This window comes from Aquarana catesbeiana, linkage group LG08, assembly GCF_042186555.1.
Source record: "Aquarana catesbeiana isolate 2022-GZ linkage group LG08, ASM4218655v1, whole genome shotgun sequence".
NCBI classification, from domain to species: domain Eukaryota; kingdom Metazoa; phylum Chordata; class Amphibia; order Anura; family Ranidae; genus Aquarana; species Aquarana catesbeiana.
Genome location: NC_133331.1, coordinates 227,611,363 through 227,618,640, shown reverse-complemented (window position 1 = coordinate 227,618,640; position 7,278 = coordinate 227,611,363). Strand labels below are relative to the sequence as shown.

Sequence of the window (7,278 nt, the reverse complement as noted above, 5' to 3'; positions counted from 1 at the left end):
TTTTTTTTTTTTTTTACAAAAAGTTATCAATTTATAAGATATTTCTTAAACACAGCATGGACATAACAAGAATTACACCCCAAAATATATTCTGCTACTCCTCCTGGGTATGGCAATACCACATATGTGAGATTTTTTAACAGCCTAGCTAAAGAAAGGGTTAACAAAAGATTTTCTGTGATTAAAGTAGAGTTGTCCACAGAGGAGATTATTAGTCCAGGAAGGAGGCAGAGATGTGGTCAGCAACAGCCAAAGGAATCGTCGAGGCAGCAGGCAGGAACATGGTCCATAAAAAAGTCCTTGGTCATTACAGGAAGCAGGCTGAGATATGGTCAGCACATCCAAAGTATTAGTCCAGGCGCCAGGTAGAAACAGTCCATAAAATGTCCTGGGTCATTGCAGGCAGCAGGGAGAGATATGGTCAGCACATCCAAAGTATTGGTCCAGGCAGCAGGCAGGAACATGGTCCATAAAAGGTCCTGGGTCCTTGCAGGCAGCAGGCAGAGATATGGTCAGCACAGCCAAAGTATGGGTCTAGGGGGCAGGCAGGAACATCAAGATTAGATCCTTAGTCAGGAAAGCATGGGTACAGGGGTAGAGGCTTCTTCCCATTTAAATCTCTTCAGGGTCTCCAGACCCTAATTTGGGAATTGCAAAACCAGGAGGAAACCAAACACTGATTTTCTGTACCCAGAACACTATTCTGAAGCCCCACACACATGTGAGACCCCTTTGTTATCTTGCATCCCACTACTACAGTAGCAGGGCAAAAGATCAGTCCAAGCGGCAAGCAAAAAACATAGTCAGTGCAGGTAGAAGGCAGAAACATGGTTTATAAACAATCTAGACGGCAAGAAGAGGCATCGTCGGTAAACAGGCCAGGGTCAGTTCAAGTGGAAGGCGGAAATGTGGTTTAGAAGCAATCCTGATGGCAAGCAGAGGCATTGTCAATAAACAGCCCAGGGTAAGTTAACAAGGAGGGTAGAGGCATGGTCAATCGAGGTAGCAGGCAAATGATCAGCACACATATTAGAAATGAGAAAATGCCAGGCTGTTAAAAAAAGGAGAACTAATATTTTCTCCTAACTCCCCCGCCCGACATATATATCCGACATTTTTTATTATTTGCTGCCTTTTTCCTGATTCTGTGGGTGGAGTGTTTTCTGGAAAATGTTGCGCATGAACTCGTCTCACACAGTAAGAGTAAATGCTTCCTGGTGGAGATCCTTGCTGGTACAATTTCTTCTATAAAATTGAGGAAGGTGCTGGGTCTTTCTGTTGACTTTTTCGATAGACAACATACTCATTATAAATGGTCAAATGGAAAAGGCAATTTGCAACTTTTTTATACCAGTAGAGGAACTTTCTAATTGATAAATAAGGCTGTAGCATCTGATCGTTTAAATCCCTCACTTCCCCCCATGAACTGATTATAATCGTGGATACACTCAGGCTTTTGGATGGGACCACGTTAGGCGTTAGAGGGATAAGAGAGATGTGTTCATCCTGTCCACCATATACAATGACACCTCGGTGGATATTTAAAGGAGATGAGGTCTAGGGCTGCCACCTCATCCCTTTAAAACCAAACACATATTAATTACACAGATTCTGTGGCTGATTCAGGTGGTAATTTAACTCACTCGGTGCCTTATCTCCAATAAATTAGCCTCAGAACCTGTGTAATTCATATGTGTTCAGGTTTAAAGGGATGGGGTGGCAACCCTAGACCGCGTCTTTCATGAATTTCCACAGAAATGTCATTGTGGATGGTGGACAGGATGTACACATCTCTCTTATCCATCCACTTCATGGCCAACACTTCCTCGTTCCTCAGACTTGCTGATTCCCCCCCTTTGTAGCCTTATGGTGACCAGGCTTTGTGGGAAGCCCTTCCTGTTTTTTCAGGTGGTGCCGCATGCCAAGGTTTTTTCACGGTACAGGTGGCAGAAAAGGGGCAGACTTGTATAGTAGTTATCAAGGTAGACATGATAACCTTTTTTTAACAGTGGGAATGCCAGGTTCCAAATAATTTTTCCGCTTGTGCCTTGTAGGTTGGCCACTCAGGAGGCTGGAGCTGGAAGCCTTTGCCTTCGTACACGCGGAAGGCATTCCCATATCCTGTGGCTCTTTCACAAAGCTTGTTGAATTCCAATCCATACCTTGCCCTTTTACTGGGAATGTATTGCTTAAATTGCAGCCAGCCAATGAAGTGGACAAGGGATTCGTCCACACAAATGTTTTGGTCAGGGACATAAAGTTCAGCAAATCTCTTAGAAAAATAATTTATTAGTGGGAGGATTTTATATAGTTTGTCATAGTGGGGATGATCTCGGGGAGGGCACTGCGAGTTATCATTGAAATGCAGGAAGCGCATGATCATATCATAACGTGACCTGGACATTACAGCAGAATAAATTGGCATGTGATGGATGGGGTGGGTGGACCAGTAGGCACGTAATTCATTTTTTTGCAGACCCCATGTTAAACTTAAGGCCCAAAAACAATTTAAACTCCTCCACTGTGAGATTTCTCCAATGAAACAGACAGGCATAGGACGAATTGGGGTTGTTTGCAATATATTGCTCTGCAAAAAGGTTAGTCTGGTCCATGATGTATTGAAGTAAATCGCCAGGGAAAAACAAATAAAAAAATACATTTTGGAAAAATTGTCAGTGTTGGCCTGCACACCTGGCTGTGCGGTGAAAGGGGTGGTTGTAGCTGACCCTGAGCTAGAAGGCAACCATAATGGGTTTTATAATTGGATTTTTGGGTCTTATGATATATTCCAATGCTGGTACTGGGCCTTTCATCCTGGGCTCTAGCGCCATTGGTGTGGGCGTTGTTGGGGTGTATGGCACTGCTGGTGGTTACCTGGTCTTCTGAGCATGTTTTTTTTAGGAGAGACTGTTTCCTCCTCTGATTCGGTCACTGATCCACTACTTTTTAATGGCTCGTATTACCAATTGGAAATGGATGGTGAGGGCTCCCTGCTGCTCTCATCCGACACACTAAGGATTTTATATGCCTCCTCACTAATAAATTATTTTTTAGACATGACAGCTCTGGTGATTAAAACTGTATGACGGGTAAACTGCTGATGGGCGGCTGTGATGGGTACACTGCTGATTGGCGGCAGCGATGTTGGCTCTGTGACGGGTGCACAGATTAGGCTGCACTAATGGCTGCACTGGCAGGTCTACTGATGGCTGCACTAATGGACTGCACTGACAGATCCACTAATGGCAACACTGATGAGGTGCACTGATGGGTTTACTGATGAGCTGCACTGACAGGTCCACTGATGGCTGCACTGATGAGCTGCACTAACCAGTCCACTGATGGCTGCACTGACAGGTCCAATGATGATCTGCACTGAATAGTCCACTGATGGCTGCACTGATAAGCTGCACTGACAGGTCCACTGATGGCTGCACTAATGGCCTGCACTGACAGATCCACTGATGTCTGCACTGACAGATCCACTGGTGTCTGCACGGAAGGGCTGCACTGACATGTTCTATTTATTTGTGGGGAAGTGTGGTGTACAGTAGTATAGGTGTTAAATGGTCAACCCACTGTTCCTGGGTTCTCTTCCTCACACGGGAACCGCAGTTTGTATAAAGTTGTGACCAGCTATGATTAGACACAGCCAATCACTTAGTAAAGAGCCGATTTCATTGGCTCTTTACCGTAAGTGGGGAAGCGCTGTGTCTGAGGGACATAGCTCATCCCCTATTGCCCTGTTGCATGCTCCCGGTTCAGTGTGAAGAATGTAATATCATGTCCAGTCAGAATGGTAAAGCCACAAACTATTTAACACTGTCAGGGCCTATAGCAGAATTACGGCCAGGCAGGAAGGTGTTAAATATACTAACAAATTGCAGCCAAACCCCAGCTAATACTTTATAAGCAGTTACAGCTACATTTTATTTTTTTTTGGATAAGGGTTTTACATGAATAATTAAAAGCTGACTATTATAAGCACCCCTGACAGTTTTAAATAGTTTGTCTTATTTCCAGTAACTGGTACATTTGCAAGAGAGTTTGTTCTTTTGAAAAGCAAGAGCCACATTTTGTATGAGCAGGATGCTTGTTCAAGTTGATCTACTTATCTTGCTATAGCTGGCAACACTGATCACTATATTCTGTCAGCGGGGAAAGCTCCCCACTGTCAGAATACAAAGGCTCAGCAGGCATTGAGTGTGTGGTCGGGAGAATCAGCTAATTTTTTATAATGTATGGCCAGCCTTACTGGCTGATCACAAGATGAAAATAGAAAGAAAGCCTAGAAAAGAAAACTAATGCAGCCATCGCATCTAAGAATTGGTAAGCTGCAATATAATAAATGTTTGCTTTTGTGTTTAGTACTGCTTTAATCCATTTATTGTTACAGAGTAAACTCTGTTTGCAATAATAGCTTTAAGCTGGGTTCACACATTCAGCATGGAGCGGCTCACAACAGGAGTCCGGTGCGTCCCTGTTCACTGTTTCAGGTTGGATTTCAGCCTGAATTTTGGGCTGAATTCGGACCTGAAAAGGACCACAAGATGCACAGAACTCCTGTGCAATTCGCATTGGAACCGCTCGAGAGATGTGTGAACTGGCTCCATAGAGAGCCGGTCACAATCTCTTGACATGCGAATTGGATGCGGAGGAGATCCACATCCAATTCACAATAGTGTGAGCCCAACCTTGTTTAACTGTTCAACTGGTATTAATAGACTGAAATAAAAAATGTTGGCAAAACGAATTAGAAAACACCTGTATGCCCTAACATTAATGACTATTCACGAAGCACTATCAAGGCTTATTATACAATTTAGTTTTTTCAAAAGAGCCTACGGTGTATCAGTTTGTTTTGCACCTAAAAACAAAATAATACATTGATAATAATAATAATTTTGAAACAAAAATAATAATAAAAAATAAATTCAATTTTTAAAAAATTAGAGTTGTGATCTTACTAGCTGCTATGGGCTGTTCAAGGTTACTTTTCACTCGTATATTTATTTATTAAAAAAAAACATAAAACACCCACTAATCAGCAGTATACTTGTTTTTCAAAATTGCCTTCATTCAATATTTGCTTCAAATGATGAAATGAATGAAACGTGATTATGACATAAATAAAACTCTGCAATATTGAAAATAATCAAACATGTTCCAACTACTTAAATTCAACAATCGATTAAAGTAATTGAAAAGAGCTTGCATGTGTCATCGTTTTGTATTGTAATGTGACAGACCTTTAAATGATCTTCTCATCTGTATGTATTTGCAGTCTTCTAATTTTTTAGACTGCCAAACTAGTGTCTCCCTGACCTCCACTTTATGCTTGTCCGCTTTTGTCTTTATTCCACGCTCCTCCCTGTAATCAGCTGAGACTGCAGCTTATCTCCCTTCTCCTCCTCCTCCTCTAACACCATCTTGTCCCCTGTAACACAAAGGGTGCGAGAGAGGAGGAGGGACAGGGGACACCTGTGGAGGTACTCTGCCTGATGCTCATTCCTTATCTCCTCCTGGTTCACCAGGACAAAATCAGTCACATCAACATCTCTCAACCTGTCAGAGAGAACATCCTCATCTCCAAAGACATTCAGCATCTCTGATGTGGCAGCCTCTGCTGTTTCCTCAATAAAACTCAAGGTAAGAACTATAATTTCTATAATATAGAGGTTATGTAGTCAACCATACTTTCATAATATTTGATTTTGTAAATTCAATATTTCAAAAATTGTTAATATAATTTGCATTTACTGTGCACTTTATTTTACATACTTCTAAGGGTGATGAGAAATATTTTACTACAAATGTTTTCCTGCTCTTTCACAACTACTGACGATCAAACACTGAGAATAGCAAAATAAATCTTTACATGTATAATAAAACGCAGGCACTTATTACAGTAATCAGCGTATTCCTTTTAAAGTAATACTAGACATTTTTATATTAGATTTCACAATGCAAATTAGGCAGCCGTGGTGTATTATTTATTTCATATATAAATGCATCATCCCTGAAATCTACACCCTATATACATTCATACACACAGATCACTTGATATAGCAATAGTGGAAGGAAATTAGAAGAAAGGGCAATAAACAAAATACAGATCCCCCTGATATTGCTCAAAGAATGTTTTCTTTGCTTCTTTTACCATGAGCAAAAGTTCATTAATATTAGGTTGTAAGCTAGTTTGTGAAGATGTACAAAAAAGAACTCTGAGCATAGGCGTGCGCAGGGGGTGTGCCGGATGTGCCTGGGCACACCCTAATCACCTTGAGAGGCACCGATTCCCCCTGCTGCTGTTGCACCAATGCCCCCAAACGGGGCTCCTAAAAAAAATTGTAAAAAATATAATTAAAATAAAAAACTACTGACACTGTCCATTGCCCTACTGACACCAACCTCTGCTCTACTGACACTGTCCACTGCCCTACTAACACTGTCCATGTATTTAATAAATTTGGGGTGCACACCCTGATGCAATAGGCTGCACACACCTATGACTCTGAGACCTGTACAGGCTCAGCATTGCCCAAGGCTTGAGGTAAACCTGAGATGAGAGTAACACAAGTAACTTCTTTCTGAAAATATTAGCAGCCTGACCATTATACTAACCCTTAGCTTTAATACTTTTGAAGTCAATGATACAGAATCAGGATATATACAGATCAGGAAAATTGATAAAAAGACAGGTGTCCTCTTCTGCATACTTGGTTTAGATCATCATTTAATATAGTTGAAGCAGCAGTGTGCAATGTGCATTTTCAAAATGAGTTCAACAATTGAAGCTTTCATGACAGAATTCTGTGAAGTTTTGGTAATGTACAGGAATGCAATGCAAAACATATAGCTTTTTATTGAGTCATTTGGCTCACTATGCCTGGTCTGACAGGTGTCAGAATCACACTCAGGAAGAGTTAAAAATTAGAATGAAAGCAGTATTTAACCCAAAACCAATATTTTAATATATTGCAGCTTACCAGCCCCTAGATGTGGTGGCTGTATTTGTTTTGTTTTCTTTTTTTAGGCTTTTTGTTCCCCTTCTGTTAACTGGTCATCTTGCCAGTAACAAACTTGTCATATTAGAGTGCGAAAAGCCGTAGCCAAAAGTTTTGAGTATGACACAAATATTAATTTTCACAAAGTCTGCTGCCTCAGTTTTTATTATAAAAATTTACATATACTCCAGAATGTTATGAAGAGTGATGAGATGAATTGCAATCAATTGCAAAGTCCCTCTTTTGCCATGAAAATTAAGTTAATCCCATT

The 7,278-nt window shown here is 41.0% G+C and overlaps 1 protein-coding gene across 1 annotated transcript in view; it reads left to right on the top strand.

Annotated features, from left to right (window-relative positions):
* Window positions 1-5,385: 5,385 nt before the first annotated feature.
* GPRIN2 (G protein regulated inducer of neurite outgrowth 2) overlaps window positions 5,386-7,278 on the top strand; it is a 99,161-nt gene continuing 97,268 nt past the window's right edge. The window contains exon 1 of the mRNA XM_073596915.1: window positions 5,386-5,649. The gene's annotated coding sequence lies outside the window, so the exon portion shown is untranslated. The remainder of the gene's footprint in view (window positions 5,650-7,278) is intronic.